Source organism: Monodelphis domestica, chromosome 6 (genome assembly GCF_027887165.1).
Source record: "Monodelphis domestica isolate mMonDom1 chromosome 6, mMonDom1.pri, whole genome shotgun sequence".
Taxonomy (NCBI): domain Eukaryota; kingdom Metazoa; phylum Chordata; class Mammalia; order Didelphimorphia; family Didelphidae; genus Monodelphis; species Monodelphis domestica.
Window position 1 is genome coordinate 69,396,889 of NC_077232.1, and position 17,776 is coordinate 69,414,664.

The following is a 17,776-nucleotide window of genomic DNA, read 5'->3' on the forward strand; positions in this document are numbered from 1 at the left end:
ACCTGTCAATCATTTTGGACATCATATTATAAAATGCCTAAGCATCATAGTTAGGTGCTCCCTGTAATGTAGTCATCATATTTGGGGCTCTGATTAAGCCTCAGTTTCCCCAAGAAACAGAGGTGGGATTATCAGGATTTATTTTTCATATACTATATTAATTACTATATTTTAGGGAATATTACTGTGTCTGGGATCGGTGACAGAGATAGCACCTAGTCTGCTGCTTTTTGTATTTTCTTTGTCCTTGGGAATCTCAAAGAATGTCTTCATTATATTTCCTTCATGAATATGTGATTTCAGAGTGTAGAAGTTCCAGAACTCTAATAAAAATTCTATGCTTCTTAAATTCTAGCCAATGAGGAACTATACCAGCATGATAGTAATGGCAATGAAAGTGGGGTAGGGAGGGTATGGTATGGGTCCTTCCTCAAAATGAAGGTTTCAGGAACTCATAGATAGGAGAAAGGGGCACTGGGACAGAGGGAAAAGGCAGTTGCAACATGCTGTGGGAAATGAACTAGAATCCCAGTGCTAGCCTTCTTCACCTCCAGCCTGGATTACAGCAATAGCTTTCTAATCATTTCCCTGCCACAAATCAAAGTAATTTCTCTAAAGTGTAGGTCAAATGATGTCATTCTTCCTACCCTCATAAATTCTAGTGACTGCCCCACTGCCTATAGAATAAAATATCAGCTCCTCTGCTTGGCTTTTCAATCCTTCCACAATCTGGCCCTAATCTATGTTTCTGGCTTTAATTATGTCTAACACTAGTTAGACCACTAATTCACTTAGAATTTATTCTAGTATATGGTATGAAATTGTGGATTCAATTCTATACTTTGCAATACTGTTCACTTGCATGTGTTAATGTGCTTTCTCCAACCTACATCTACACACACATACACACACATCCCCATTTTTACTGAATGATTTCTTCCCTCAATAATTTGCAAAACTGAATTCATCCAGCACTGGCCAAGTGTAAGCCTTTGGTTCTAAATCAGGATTATCTAATCCATTCTAGTGATCTATTTTTGATTTGGTACTAGATGGTTTTTACAATTACACATTTTAGAATAATTTTATATCCAAGAATTCAAGTTCCCTTTTTTTCTTTATAATTCTCCTTCATATTCTTGCCCCCTCATACATCTATATGTTTTCATTTTATATAATTCTCTAAAATAACCCACTGGTTTTTTAATTGGTATTGTATTAAATTCAAAAATTGAGTTGTTTTGCCCTTCTTTTAAAACTATATTATGGAAATAGGTCTTGATCAATGACACATGTAAAACCCAGTGGAATTGCGCATCAGCTATAGGAGGGAGCTTGGGGGAGGGGAGGGAAAGAAGATGAATCTTGTAACCAAGGAAAAATATTCTAAATTAACTAATTAAATAAAATTTCCCTCCAAAACAACCCACTATATTAGCTCAATTTATACATATAGCTTGAATCTCTCTCCAATTATTTAATTCTTCCTTTATTTTTATCAAAATTCTTTTACAGTTGACATAGTTTTGTGGGTATCTTGGTAGATTAAAGCCCAAGTATTCAATATATTTGTTACTGTAAATTGGATCTTTCTATTTTTTTTTTTTGGTCTGGTTTGTAATTGAAATCTAGAAAAACTGATCATTTGAGCAGATTTAATAGCTAGTCAATTCCATACAATGCTGCCTGCACTCTGGGGTTATTTTCCTTATCCCTCACATACCTAAATATTGAAATTTAGCCCCTAGGTGCCAAGTTCTAGGGGTAAACTTCCTCTTAGTCAAACCAGGTCTCCATTTACTAACTCCCCTTTATATACTGTCTTCCCCAATTAGAATGTAAATTTCCTAAGGGTAAGGACTCTACTTTGTTTATATTTGTATCCTTAGCATAGACACTGTCTAGCACAAACTAAATACTTAATAAATGTTTTATCATTGATGAAATCATTAATTGCTTGACTGAAATCAAGGTTTTCCTGATCCATGTTCAATATTCTATCTAGTATTTCACACTTTGTTCCACTAGCTAGCTAAACTTTTTTGTTTTTTTTTTTAACTTGTCACTTAAGATTTTCTATCCATATCATCCACACACAGAAATATTTTCACTTCTTATTGTTTAACACTCTTTGATGAGAACAAAGACCACTTCAACTAATGTAGGTTAGTCTGGAACCACAGAGGGTAGCAAAATCACAAGGAATTAACCAACTGACAATGCCTGAGTAAGGTAAGAGGCACCAGTTAGCATAAATCCTAGTTTAAAATTTGCATATTCTAAGTCAACAAATTGTAGCTCTAAGTTAAAAACCCTTTTCCTACTCTTGTAAGCTGTTCCTTTGGTCTTCGTTGTGCTTCTATCACTGACACCACCTCCTACTGCCAACCCTTTGCCTAAATATTGATTTGGGAACTATGTCCTATGTCTAATTCACTACATTTCATTTTATCTTCTCCAGCCATTTCCCTTTCTTTGGAAAATCATAGGAAATTGTAGCAGTCCACCCATAGCTATGGGCAAGGGAAACAGTTAGTGTGTACAGAGTGTCTTAGAACACTCTGTACACACTAACTGTGTACAGAGACTAACTGTATAGTCTTGCGCATGGCTGGGAAAGGCTCTGACCCTTGACCCCAGCTTCCCCCAGGTTAGGCGGGAAAACAGGTTTCTTTGTGCTCACCTGGCTAAGAGAAACCACACCTATACCTTGTCATTAACCAATGATAATCATCCCTATGTATTGTGTATATTTGCATATCAAAGAGACTAAATACAGGGTGCAGCAAGCTCCACCTTCTCTCTCTTCCTCACTTGGATCTCAGCTCTCACTGATGCCTAGGCCAAGCTCCATCTTTGATTCCTTTCCTTATCTACCTCTCCCACCTGGGACCTGGCCTTCAGCCAGGCACTTTCTTTTCTCTATCATATCTCCGACCTGTGTGGTATTGAATTTGGATCACTGGATGGGTACAAGCCTTCTGAGTAGTCCACTGATCGGTGTTTTTGCTGTGGCTCCTTGATAATTAATAAGGCCTGGATTTCTGACTCATTCCTGCCACCTCATATCTCTAATTTGGCTCCGCCACCCCCCTTGCGGCATATAGAACTTCTATCCTTCCTCTATCTTCCTATCTTGAGGCTTCTCGCGGGTTCGAGGAAGCTTCAGAAATGCAATATTAGAACATACATAAGTCCTTTGTTGTTGTCATCTAGAAGCTTGATAACTTTAGGTCAGATAAGTCTTATATTTCCTTTCCCCGATTTGTCCTCAAAATCTGTACTTTATCTATGCCCAAAGGGTGATAAAAGACTGTCTGCCCTTTGATCCAGCTATAGCACTGCTGGGTTTGTACCCCAAAGAGATCATAAGGAAAAAGACTTGTACAAGAATATTCATAGCTGCACTCTTTGTGGTGGCCAAAAATTGGAAAACAAGGGGATGCCCGTCAATTGGGGAATGGCTGAACAAATTGTGGTATATGTTGGTGATGGAATACTATTGTGCTAAAAGGAATAATAAAGTAGAGGAATTCCATGGAGACTGGAACAACCTCCAGGAAGTGATGCAGAGCGAAAGGAGCAGAACCAAAAAAACATTGTACACAGAGACTGATACATTGTGGTACAATCAAAGGTGATGGACTTCTCCATTAGTGTCAATGCAATGTCCCTGAACAATCTGCAGGGATCTAAAAAATACTATCCACAAGCAGAGGATAAACTGTGGGAGTAAAAACACCGATGAAAAGCAACTGCTTGACTACAGGGTTGGAGGGGATATGACTGAGGAGAGACTCTAAATGAACACTATAATGCAAATTCCAACAACAGGGAAATGGGTTCGAGTCAAGAACACATGTGATAACCAGTGGAATCTTGCGTCGGCTATGGGAGAGGGAAAGGTGGTGGGAGGGGGGGAGGGGAGGAAAAGAAAATGATCTTTGTTTCCAGTGAATAATGTATGGAAATGACCAAATAAAATAATGTTTAAAATTAACAAAAAAAAAATCTGTACTTTATTATGGCTTTCAAATCTTTTTGCCTCAGTATGGAAGGGAAGCAATCCGAGAATCTTGAACATTGTACCAGCAGAGCACAAGCTATGGCAGATTCTATTGTCAGAAAGGTTGCTAATGTATAGTCTCAGCAACAAACTATGTCTGCTTTCCAAGGAAGAGCATGACTAAGATCAAAGCGACTCATCACCAAGAGGCTGGTCAGTATTGAATTATTTATTCATCATTCTAATATTATTATTTGACCAACAGAACCCATAAAGCAAAGAAAAGCAAGATATGACTCTCAGTCCTGTGTAGATTTCTTCCATTTCTGCAGTGGCAATGGCAAAGTATAGAACATTAGCTAAGTGGGATACAGAGCACATAAGAATAGTGTAGGAGAGGACATGATAAGGACTAATACAAGAAAGCAGGTGGACCCAAGATTGTAGAAAACCTTAAGAACAAGGCTAATGATATGAAGCCTCTAAATTTTCTAATGAAAACTTAAAAAGGGAGTGTGCTTGACATAGTAAGATCTGTGTTTCAGTACTAATTTGTTTCAGTGTTAATTTGGTAGCTATGCAGGGGATAGATTACAGAGCAAATAATGAAGGCAAGGAGGCAGGAAGATCAATTATGAGGCTATTCTGAAAGTAGAGGACAAATGATGAATGGGGCGATCTCACAGAGATAGGTTCACTAAGATTTGGCAACTGAATAGACATCACCAAGAAGGAGTAGAGAGAAGCTACAGACAACTCTAAGATTTGAACTCAGAAGAAAGGGAAAAATGATTGTGCCATCAAAAGTGAAGTCTGAAGAAAGAAAGGATACAGGGAAAGTATAATGAATCCTTTTTTGATACACTGAATTTGAAATGCATTTCAAGATGCCAACAGTCAGAGAACTTTCAGCATGATGGGTAGATCATCTATAAAGAGTTTACAGATATAGATAAGAATCAAATAGGAAAGTGATGAAATGAGATAATATTTGACCAATAATACATAAGGATCTTCTAATAATGAAGAGTATTGCTTCCCTCCTGACAGAGAGGTAACAGAAAAGTATGCAGATGGAGACAAATTTTTGTCATAGCCAATATGGTTCATTACTTTGCTTGACTACGCATATTTTTAACAGTTTTAGTTCTCTTTTTTTCCCCCAGTGGAAGGGAGGTAGAAGAGAGAAAATAAATGTTTGCTCATTTTTTAAATAAAATTATTTAACTTTTTAAGTATAAGGTTCTTGGGGCATCTAGATGGCTCAGTGAACAGCGTCAGCCCTGAAGACATGAGGTCCTAGGTTCAAATCTGACTTCAGACACTTCCTGTGTGAACCTGAACAAGTCATTTAATCCCATCAGCCTAGCCCTTAACAGTTCTCTAGCCTTGGGACCAATATTTAGTATTGATTCTAAGACAGAAGGTAGAAATTTTTTAAAAAAGAGTAAGGTTTTTGAGAGCAGAGACTTCTTTTTTGTCTTTGCATCCTCAGCACCTAGAACATCTGGCACATAGGAAGCATTTAAATGAATACTTATTGATGGATTAATGAAATTATGAATGTTCTGAATTCCTATATAGAAAACTTATAGTCTAAGGCAGAAAAAAATAAAGATGTTTTCCAGTGGAATTGCAGGTCAGCTATGGGAGGGGCTGGGGAGAGGAAAAGGGAGGGAAAGAATACAAATCACGTAACCATGGGAAAATCTTCTAAATTAAATAAATTTTTCCAAATTTAAAAAAAAAAGGAGGGCATTTCACAGGGAGAACCTTGGAGTCACTAAAAGTAGTGCATAATTTCCCAAAGGGGGGGAAATGAAAGCAAGAAAAAAAGATGTTTTAACAAGGAAGTGGATCACAGTTAGAAATATCGATAATTCTCTGATGTGTAATGAAATCCAAATGGCCTTTACCCCAGGCAGTGTGTAAGAGACAAAAGGCTAACAAGCTTAAACATGTTTTGTTTTGTTGTTTTTTTTAAAAACCCTTACCTTCCATCTTGGAGTCAATACTGTGTATTGGCTCCAAGGCAGAAGAGTGGTAAGGGCTAGGCAATGGGGGTCAAGTGACTTGCCCAGGGTCACACAGCTAGGAAGTGGCTGAGGTCAGATTTGAACCTAGGACCTCCCATCTCTAGGCCTGGTTCTCAATCCACTGAGCTACCCAGCTGCCCCCTTAAACATGTTTTAAGTCATGTTAAATCCAAATAAGGTTAGAACCTCATGGACACTTATATTTGCTTCCCCATTCTGCAAAGTTCTAAAGAATCATATTTAGTCATCACAAAATGTGGTTCAAATATTCATTATTTTTATTTTTAATGTATTATTTTTAAAGAAGCTCATGAAGAACTTTAAAACATTTGTTGTTCTCAAAATAAATTTAAGTGTTCAAAAAAAGAGGTTAGCCTCAATTTTAAGGAAGCTAGAAAAAAAAAAAACTCCTAAGAACCACCACGAACCTTAATAAACAGAAGTCTTCCTTTATAGAAGAAAAAAATTGAAAGGGCATTTTAAAAGACAAACTTCCCAATAGAAAATTGTAGGGAGTCTTAAGCCCCCTTTGTTTTCCTTAATAGCACCTAAGGAAATTTGGGGTGCCCCTTAAAGTACTACCTATTGACCTGGCAAGATTGTGCTTAAGAAAGATGGACCTGAATTTGTTAAGACCAGAGTCCAAAAATTGATTCATTTACAACTTCTTTGGCCCTAGGCAAATTACTTAACTTCAGTCAGCCTTTATATACTCATATGTAAAATGGATATAACAGGACTTACTTCCCACAGTTGTTGCAAGAATAAAATGAGATAATATTTGTAAAGGGCTCTGCAAATCATAAACCACTTTCTAAACCTTAAATATAAATGCTAGCTATATTATATTATTATTAGAATATGAGGGTAACCAGAATGATGGTCTTGAATTCATACCATATGAAGGAACTGAGAATGTTTACCAAGAAGAAAATTTAGGATAGCCATAAGTGTCTTCACATATCTGAAGACCTGTCCAGGTCAAGTCAACAGGCATTTGTGAAGTGCCTATTAGGTGCCAGGCAACTGCTAAGTGCTAGGGGTACAAAGAAAGGCAAAACACAATCCTGCCCTCAAGAAATTCACAGTCTAATAAAAAAAAACAATGTGCAAACTACTGTATAAAAACAATATATAGAGATATATCATAATCTCAGAGGGAAAAAAATAGCAATAATAAGGAGACATGGGAAAGGCTTCTTTCAGAAGGCAGAATTTTATCTAGGACTTAAAAGGTCAAGAGAAGGGGATGAAGAAGGAAAGCATTCGTGACCAAAATGGTAAGAGGTAGGTCGGATCTTATAAAGCTTGGCCACAGAAGGAAAAAAATGGCAACAACTGGTAGAACATGCAAAACAGGCAAATTTAACCTTAATTTAGGGCAAAATATCCTAATAATCAGGGCAATTCAAATGTGGATTGGGCTACTTCATTAAGCAACGTATTTCATCTAGATCCTTAGGAGGTTTCAAACAAAAGCAAGAAGATCCCAGTTGCAGTATGCTGTAGAATAGTTTCTTCTCTCAGGTTGAGGCTAGATTTTCTATGACTCTACTGAAATAGAAATGGTCCACGAATCTGTAGTCAACACGGTAAGACATTTTAATTACTGGTATATTACATGTTCAGCATAGACCCACAATATACTGTGAGCAGTGGTTTCAGCAACTTCATTTAGGCCTTAGTTACACGGGCAGCAGAAGGAAAAAGGTAAAAATTTACATACAAATACAAATATCAGAAGGGAAAATCTTTACCAGGTAAAATTATAAATTAACCAGTAATCAGTCGGGATAAACCTGGAATTTGAAGACTATTAATACTGGTGCTATATCTCATCTTCCGTAAATGAAGGTAATAAAGCTGAGCTAGAAATGTTCCAATCAATAACCAGTTGATTACCGAAACTAAAAGTCTGATGTTATTTAAATTCTGCAAACGCTAGCTAGTTATGAGATTTGCTGTCCTAAGCAAATGGCGGTAGTAAAGCGAATACTAAAATTCTCTTATGAAACCACCAACTGTCAAGTTCTCAAACTGTGACAGAGCCTAAATCTCCCTTTCGGGCGGGGCTGGAGTAAACCGAGCCAGAGGCAGGGGTTTTCTGTTCTTGAAGTGAGGGGCACCTTTGCACAGAGCGCATTAGGCAGGCCGCCCTCCCCAGGCCTCAAGCTTTACCAGGTTAGAAAAAAAAGGGGGGAAGGGAGGGGGACAAAGGAGACCGAGGAGGAGGAAATGGGGAAATGAGAAAAGATGGAAAGGGAGAAAAGTAAGGGGAAAGCTAATTTCTCAGCCTCGAGGCTCCGGGGCCTCACATGCCGCGAATCCCTCCTCGAGACCGGCCCGTGCACAGTCGAGCACTTAAGAAAACTCACCCCGCGCCGAGAACCTAACAGCCAGCCAGCTGGGTAATTCGGAGCTCCAACTTCAACCCAGATGACGTCAGTTACAAACGTCAAGGCGCACAGCCATGGACGTCATCGGCGCTTCCCCGTCACCTGACAGGACGCCGCGCGGTCCCTCCCCCTCGGGCCGAGGCCACGCTAACGCTCCCCCACAGCCTGAAGTCGCCGGCTGCTGGGGACTAGGCCTGGCGCGAGCTGAAATCTGAGGGGCGTCGTGGAGTGGGGTCATCTGGAGCCGCATCAGCAGCCGCGGATCTCGCTATTGTCTGCAGTCGGAAAGAGGTGCCAGTGAAGGAGAGCGTGAAGGTGGGAGGGCGGGGGAAACGAAGTGTCATGGCGGCTGTCCTCCCCTGTCACGTGGCCTCTAGGCTCCGCCTCCTTGCTTCCGGTCACGTGCCCCCCGTGTCCTCCCAGGCAGCAATGGAGGAGGAGAGACCCCCCAGTACCGGAGGCGGCGGCAGCGGGAGCCCGGGCTCAGCCAGGCAGCGCCAGTGAATAGAGGAACGGAGAGAAGCTTGCCCCAGCGACCCTCCCTTTGGGCCCAGGCCGGGGCTCCACGGTACGTCCACGGGGGACCAGGGAGGAGCAGAAGACTCCTGAGCTTGCCGAAACCGGCCGCTGGATTGGGGTGCCCACTCCAGGGGTGCCTAGACACGCGGCCCCGGGCTTGGGCCCCGAACTGGCGCTGCCCCAGACCCCGAGCTTGGAAGCCGCGACTCAGCCTTTCTCTGGGAAAGGAGCAGCAGCTGTTCCAGGGGCTCGAGGAGGGAGCTTAGAGAAGGGAAGAGCCGAGGTTGCTCTTGAGGGACCCAGGGAAAAGACCCTCGGGCCCCTGCCGCCCTCGATGGCAAGACTTTTTTGCCTGGAGAGCGGGAATTTGGTTTAAAAATATACGTGTACATATACATAGTCGGTAACCATTTCGATATAACTGACTTCCTTTATAATCTTTTACATGTTTAAAATCATTCTGAGGAATTTATAGACTTCCCCAGACTGCCCAGGGAGGTCCGTGACACCGATAACATACCCCCATGCTCCAAGAAAAGGAGTTGTGTCCCTGGCACACAGGCCTGTATTCGTCTTAGACCCTTCAAACAAACGGGTGGACCAGTGTGAGTACTCAACGACACTCCCAGGCTTGGATTTTGCCCCAACCTAGTTGTCAGAATGGAAGGGGAGGTCACAGAGAAACGGAAGATCTTTGTGTAACGTTCTCAGGGCTGACCAAGCCAGATTCGTTTGGGGGACCTGAGGATGGGAAAGGGGGGGTGAGGTCGGGGAGAAGAGAGCAGGGAGAAAGTGTCTTCAACCAAGAGAATTCAGTGACCCTTGTGTGTTGTTTTCCCCTTGTATTTCTATCTGTAAAATGGAAGGTTTGTTGGCAACTTTTCCCTGTTGAATCTTGCAAAAGAAATTACAGAAATCCAGCCAGAATGACCCATATAAGGAAAGTAACAGTAAGCTCAACAAAGTGTTAAATTGGAAATAAGTTTTGGAATGAATTAAAGTATTTTTTAGGGGAAATAAGCAGTATAAATAAAAGATCATTCTAGCCATTTCATATGTATTTGCTGTTAAAAGAGCTGCGCAGATGTCCTCATCCAGGTCAGAGCTTCCAAATAAGCCTCTCCTGAATTACCCTTTTATCCATTCCAATCTTGTTTATGTCTGCTTCTCAAACTTACTGCCAACCAGTGGGTCAAGTTGCTGTCCTATTGTAAAGACATAATGTTGTTTGGCAAACCCTTTTCTCCCAATAGTTCTGACCCTAACTTCCATTTAGTATTGACTACTGCAGGATTTAATCTAGTAACCTCCTTCCCTTTAAATACACCTGTCCTTTCTAAATAAGAAAGACCTGTTTATGGTATGAGTTGGGGTTAACTTTCTAGCCCCTTTCTGCCTAGACATAGTAAATAACTACTTTTATTCTCTTTTAATGTACTAAACTAGCCTCTGCACCAACCATTTCTTCTGACTGTTGGTATTTGTGCCCCTCCCTTTCTTCCCTTTTGCCAGATTTACTCCTCCCCCAAACTGCTGCAGAATGAAAATGGTTGAATAATACTGCCTAGTCCTGCAGTTACCATCCTTGACAGTTAGCACAACTATTTTGCTTTTCTGTGTAGATGCAAATAGAAATTTTAGTTACTACAGTCATATCTAACCTTTTTATTTTCTTTCCTGTCTCTAAAGAATGTTGAATCGGTTTACTAATTTTTCTTGGTAATCCCACTATTTTCCACTAGCAAGTAGAATTCTAGATAATGAGCTTTTATACTGGAAAAAATAATAGCTCTCTTTGGAAGTAATCACCTTTCCATTTAGAAAAAATGTAACTAGTTTTCCCTTTTCTGATACTTAAAGTGATATGAACATGGGAAATCTACAGATCTGAAAGTCCAAGGCAGTATCTCTGATAAGGCTTTCCTCCCAATACATGAGGGAGGCATAGCTAAAAAAAGATTAGAGACATGCCTCATTTTATACAAGTGGTGTTTCTTAAGTGTAAATCAGATTTTTTATAATGGAAGTAGCTGAGTAAAACCTATAATAAATCCGTAGATGTTCAGTCTTATCTGACTCTTCCTGACCCCACTTGGGATTTTCTTGGCAAAAAGAGTGGAGTAGTTTGCCATTTCTTTCTCTACTTTACAGATGAAGAAGCTGAGGCAAACCAGGTGAAGTGCTTTTCCGGGGTCATACAGCTAGTGTCTTCTTGACTAGGTCTGATGCTCTATAAATTTTATCACCTCGTTGCCTTGTTACATTACATAATAATATTTTAGGAGATACGTTTTTGCTCATATCAGTATATGTGAAACTTTCGGTGGACTAAAGTGGAAGTAGATGATATGATATCTGAAGTTCAGAACCCTTTTCTTACTTTGTCAATGTATGAAAATACTAATGGGCTATGAGATCTAAAAAGTGGAATCATGATTCTAGATAATCCCAGAGTAAGATTTAATTTTGCTTCAGCACTACCTTTTTGAGTCTGCTATGATGATGAGGAGTGTATCCCACGACCCTGCTGTGCTCTCTGTTAACAAGTCTTCTCTCTGATGCCCTTAAGGTTTCCTGTTACTGCTGCTGCTTCTTAGTAGGAGTCCTCAAACCCCATGTGCCTTGCAAAAAAAGAAGGTTGAAAGGTTTTCTTCGCCTTACGATTGCCCTGCGCCTTGATAAAAGCATATCAAAGATTCTTAGAGTTTAAACCTAGTCTTCTACCAGTCAAAGCACATTTGTCATTTTCCTTAGGTCATCTTTGTCTGAGCCTTTTACATGTAGTTTTAGTTACATAATTGTAGGATTATCTGGCCAGAGCAACCTTGTACATCTTTATGGGAATCTGCATACCCATCCTCTTACTCTTCCATATACAATGAAAGTACCAGGGCTAAGTGGGAACTTCCATTGCCCCATTGCTGATCCTTCATAAGTTTTCTCATCTTTGGCCTAGTAGCCAGATTTTTGTCAAATCTGCTCTGTCCTCACCAATATCTCCAATTGAAAAAGAATTCTTCCCAAAATTATTTTTTCTGAAATAAAGACTTTTTTTTTCCTTCTATCACCTGTCTTGGAGGTCTCTGTACTTTGGCACTGCATGAAGGTGCCCTCCTCCTTGTTCTGACTAATTCCCTGATTGATATTTTTGCTGTCTCACTGATTTAGTCATTTTTGGGGAGAAAAAAAAGATTCATCTTATATCTATACAGACTTTGGAGAGGGCAAATAGAGTCTTTCTGTGACCTGTCTCTTCCTGTCTTTACTCCATGAGTATATCTCCTAAACTTAAATACTTTCTCATCCTTAACCTCTGCATATGGACCCCTACCCTTAGCTCCCCTCTAGCTGCTGAATCAAAGTGACATGCCAAGAACCAACAGTGGCTAAGCACCATTCTTCATGCCACAATTAAAGATGCATCATCATAGGATCAAGTCACTGGGCATTTGGACCTTTCTTCATTGAGAGAATCAACCCAATATCTTCACTAATCCTCTACTGTTCTCTGGTTCCAGAAAAAAAAGCAGCCTTGTCATGCATAACCCTTCCATTTGTGCGCTCGGTCCTTTCCCCTTCCATCCTACAGGACTTAATAATTCATCAGTCATTTTGACTTTCAAATTCATCTAGAATCTCTCTTCTTCTTTATTAGCTCCTTCCCTTCTACATATAATATACCCAGATCCCCTCTTTTTAAATCTTCCCATTGCCCTTCTATTTGATTCAGCTCATATTCCAGCTCTCTCTTATTCTCTGCTGCTAAAAGTACATTTGATCACACCATTTCCTCACTTCTGTACTTGATTCTACCTTAGAGAGACAGTTCAGCTTTTAGTGGCTAGAATCAACCTCAAAGCCAGAAAGATAAAGGTTCAGGTCCTGCATTTGACACATACCTGGCTTTAAAACAGGGGTCTTCAAACTTTTTACACAGGGGGCCAGTTCACTGTCCCTCAGACCATTGGAGGGCCAGACTATAAAAAAAACTATGAACAAATCTGTATACTGCTATCTGGGATAATGGAGGCTGCAGTGCTGGCTGTGATGGGCCTGTCACACCTTGCACAGGCCCCTCAACACCACCACTATACTGAGCAGCAGTATATACAATGCAGAGAATCCCCTCCTCCAGATTGCCACTCACCATGCTGATGTCTTCCATTGTGCAACCACATAATCCTTTGCACAGCACCTCATTCACATTCAGTTACTCTCAGAACAAGGAGCCACAAAAAAGCAAAGATTATGTCACCGGAAGTAGTACTGTACGTGACCACCACATACAGTACTCCAGGAGCACCAATGAAAAAGATACCCCTTCTGGAAGTATGGTGGGGGCCAGATAAATGGCCTCAGCAGGCCACTGCTTTAGAACCTTAAGCAAGTGCTCTAGGCCAGTGACTTCTTGATTGCCAAGTACAGTGGCCTTTTTTCATCTTCATTGATCTTTCTGCTAGATTCAACACCACTAACCTCCTATTTAAATATATCCAATTCTGCTTCTGCTCTAGACTGTTTGATTGTTACCTAAGGTGGTTTATCTTCCATCTCCCTCCCCCAAATGGCTTATCTCTAGTCTCCCTTGGTGATACCATTCATTTCTGTTTTTTCACTTCCATTAGGCCATTCCATTTGCCTGTTGGATATCTTTTCCTGGATATCATTCCAGCAGTGCCTCAAATTCAACTTGTACAAAATTAATTTAATATTTTCACTTAATTTTCCAAACTTCTTGTTTCTCTTTATGATAATGCCATCCTTTCAATTATCCAAACCTAGCCTTTGGGAATCTTTGGTTCTTCTCTGTTCCTGACCCCATTTCAAGTTAGTTGATTGTACCTCTGTAGTCTCGCATCCCTCCTTTTCCATTCACTGCCACCATTCTGGTTCTGGCCCATACCACCTTTTACCTAGATTATTATAATGGCCTCACATACAATCTCCAGTTTCTTTAAATGATCTTTACATACCTACAAAAACTTCCCATTTAACTGACAATATTTGCTTACGTTATTATTACTATTCATATATATAAATTTAAGCCTTCAGTGGAGCTTTTGAAAGTATGCCTTAGACCCTGTTTAGGTCTTGGAACATAGACCTAACTGCTACCTAAGCAACCCTGCCAAGAAACAGTCTAGGGAATGTCTATAACTCCTCTGGGGTAGCTCCATTGGTGTTGTTAACTTGAAGCCATTTTCCCTTGAGTCTTGTATATCTTCTACATTCAAAACCCTTCTCAACATTGCCTAGTTGTGAACTTTATGAACTGCTTTTCAAGGGCATTGTTAATCTGTCTCTTCAACTCTTACTTTAGTATGTACCTGATTTAGTTTCCTACTCCATAGCCAGATTGAACCTCTAGCTATTTGCTGATTTGTCCTTTGTCCTCCTTCTAAGCCATCCCACATACCTCAATATGTCACATCCATACCTCTATCTATTGAAATATTTCTCTTCCTTTTAGATCTAGATCAAATGCTTCTTCTTCCATTCCTTCTGCCCCTGACTTACAGTTAAAGGTACCTTCTCCACTCAAATCTCTCATAGAATATTATATTGTCTGGACCTCACAGAAGTCATTAGTATAAGGAATATTTTTTTCAGACACTGAAAAATTACTGGTTTGGGTTTTAATTATCCACATCTACCTATAATGTTTAATTATTAATCCAAAAAGAGAATATATATTTTTCTTGAATTCTTATTTGCCATCTATGTCATAGCTTCCCACTCCATACTCTTCAATAATAACCGTTCCTTTTACTCTCTCAGTTTGCCAGAGGTAATGGAGTTCATAAATCCCTTGATTCCCCACTGCCATTTAAAGATCATCTTACCACTATCATCTCTTTTTAGTCTAATTTTTGAAACCGGTTACACCGGCAATTAGCTTTCCAATCCTTGTTTTCATTGTCTGTAGGCATACAGGAGTTTTAATAGAAATCATAATTTAAAGGAACCTCAGGTCGGTCTATACTTGAACAAAAATCCTCCTCTATAATGCTAGCCATTGTTCATTGAACTTTAATGAAGGGAACACCAAGGCATTCCATTCCACTTTTGGAAAGCTATAATCTTTATGAAGCTTTTTCTTATCTCAAGCCTAAATTAGCTTCTTCATATTTCCCATCTGTTGTTCCAAAGACTTGCCCTTTGAGGGTCAAGCAGAATAAGTAATCCCTCCTCCATGCAAAATCATGTTCCCTCTAAGTTTTCCCTTCTCCGGGCAAGATTTAGAAGGTGGCAATAGTTATTTTATTTACATCTCAATATATTAGTACAACAAACTATTCCTTCCCTTCAACATATTCTTTCTCTGTTTTAGGCTCATTTTCTTGTCCTCTCTTTTGGTTCCCCTTTTATTATTAAATAGTTTTCTGGTAGTAAGAACTATATGTTATCTTTCCTATAAAGCTCAAATAATCTTGATCCTCTGTTCTTGCTAAGTAGTTAGTTGCTGAATAATTTCTGGAAGCTAAGAATTGAAAGAAAAATTAAGTTGAGGGCATATCAAAATCCAAGTGGTCAGTTATCACCTCTATGCAAATGAATGACTCCCAAAGCTTTATGTCCATTATTAATCTAACTTCACTACTCTTGCCTGGATATATCCTACTTTATTCATCATTTTACTTCCTGGGTCTGGAATACAGCCCCATAAACTAGGAAGGTGCATTCAGAATAGGAGAAGAAACAACCATTTATTAAGAGCCTGCTTATGTGCTAGGTACTATGCTAATAAACACTGTACAATTTTATCTCATTTAATCTTCACAACAGTGCTGTGAGGTAGGTGCTTTTATGATCCCCTTTTCAGATGAGGAAACTCAATAGACAGAGTTGAGTGATTTGCCCATAGTCACAGCTAGTGTCTGAGACTGGGATTAAATTCAGGTCTTTCTGACTAGAACCAGCACTATCCACTGGACCACATCAGTGAAATATTCCAATCACTCAGTTTAATAACTATTTCAGGCCCTCACCGTTACTCACATGAATTGTTTTCATTGCTTCCTAATTGTTTTCCTTGATTCCAGTTTCTCCCTAAAGCACAAGTCTATCCATGTTACTCTCTTACTTTCTACCTAGAGGCACTGTGATAAAAAGGCAAAAATAGTTCCTATGTGCTAGAACAAAGATGGCACCCATGCCAAAGATGGTATACAGAGTGCTCTCTGTGCACGCTGTCCTATCCCTCTCCCTCCTCCAGGTCATTACTAGAAAGGCAGCGGGACATGGGCAGAGCTGCGTTATTCCCCAGCTCTACCTTGCCAGACCACATTTTTTCACATCCCCACCCCTCTGCCCAACAGCCCAATAGGAGTGTTTCCTCCCTCCCCTGTCTAGGGTAAGGTGGGCAGCTCACAGGCAGCAGAGCAAGATCTTGGGCCACTCCTCTCCCCCTATCTACACTGGCTGAGGACATTCCTTACTTCTTCCGCCCATCAGCCCAATGTGCTTTTTTCCCCTCCCCTGTGTGGGATGGAGTGGCGGGCACTCTGTCTCTAAAAGGTTCACCATCACTGCTCTAGAAGCTTAACAGTGAAAGAGGGAGAAGAGCACAGAGAATAGCAAGTAAATAGCTCAATAAAGATAATTTAAGAAGGATTCTTTTTTATGTCACGGACCTCTTTTGCATTCTGGCAAAGTCAGTGGACCCTGAAATAACATTTTAAGTGTAGTATAGAATTACAATGGAAACTAGTGATTTTGAAATCATTATCAAACTTTTTTTTTTTAAGTTAGCTCTGGACCAGAGACCTCAAAAAAGGCTTTCCTTAGGTGATGGGGGGAATATGAGCTAATCCTTGACGGTGCTGGAGATTTATTAGAAAGGAAGATGTTTTCTAGCTGTAAAAGGCAGTCTGAAGGCAGAGGAAGCTGGAGCTGAAATTTTAAGTTTAAAGAATGGTACCGTGGCCCATTTTGGCTAGAATATGAGAGCACTTGTAAAGAAACATTTGTAATTAACCCAGAAAAGGTAGGTAGAGGCCAGATTTAAACGACTTTTAATAATAAACTGGAATTTATATTTTAGCACAAAAGTAATTAGCAGCTTCTAAAGAATGTTTTAAGGGAGGAAAAAATTGGAGCAGGAATCGACCAGAAGAGTAGTGGTGGTGGTCATTAGTAGTGTCAAATAGACTTGATAATTGATGGGAAGGCATTAAGAGTCAAGTCTAGGATGACTGGTTGCAAGTCTAGGTGAGGCTACTGGTGCCTACAGCAGAACTAGACGTTTGAAGGAGGGGAAGTTTTTTAATATACTGTGTTTGAAACACAAGCAGGATCTCCAGTTAAGATGTGGTCTGGAGTAAAGAAAATAAATTAAAGCTAGACATAGAATTTGAAAACTATATGGAGATGATAATTAAATCTGAGAATTGATGTGAGTTGACATAGAAAACTGATCCCAAATATCTCTCATAGAAGATACTCATAACTTCAAACATTCTGTACCTCTGACATCTTCTGTAAGTTAAATATTAGAGTAATGGAAGTTTCATGGCATCCTGAATGATCCATACTTCTTGCATCTCCACTCCAGCTATAGTCATAGCCATAATACTGAACCCCATCATCATTGGAATTACTCTCCTTCCAAGGTGACCTATTCTGAATTTCACCCGTTGATAAGAAGTTGTATGATTTTGTGTGATTTCACATCTCTCACTTGGATCCTCCAATCCTTCTTCCCAACCTTTAGTCCATTTATGTTGTATCTGTCCATCAGCATACTTCTCCCTTTACTTCCCTAGCTGCTTAGCATGAACCATTTCATTGTAATTTCCATTAACACCCTAGATTCCCTT

At 39.9% G+C, this 17,776-nt stretch overlaps 2 protein-coding genes across 8 annotated transcripts in view; one reads left to right on the forward strand and one right to left on the reverse strand.

The window, feature by feature from the left end:
• Window positions 1–8,549, reverse strand: part of HPS5 (HPS5 biogenesis of lysosomal organelles complex 2 subunit 2) — a 66,583-nt gene extending 58,034 nt beyond the window's left edge. For all 3 annotated transcript variants that reach the window (XM_007497010.3, XM_007497009.3, XM_007497008.3), the window contains exon 1: window positions 8,418–8,549. The gene's annotated coding sequence lies outside the window, so the exon portion shown is untranslated. The remainder of the gene's footprint in view (window positions 1–8,417) is intronic.
• A 48-nt stretch (window positions 8,550–8,597) lies between these two features.
• Window positions 8,598–17,776, forward strand: part of GTF2H1 (general transcription factor IIH subunit 1) — a 36,545-nt gene continuing 27,366 nt past the window's right edge. For 2 of the 5 annotated variants that reach the window (XR_469326.3, XM_056802207.1), the window contains exon 1: window positions 8,861–9,006. The gene's annotated coding sequence lies outside the window, so the exon portion shown is untranslated. Of the gene's footprint in view, window positions 8,754–8,860; window positions 9,563–17,776 lie in introns of those variants that run through there. The other 3 variants (XM_056802206.1, XM_056802205.1, XM_056802204.1) reach the window with 3 other exon arrangements.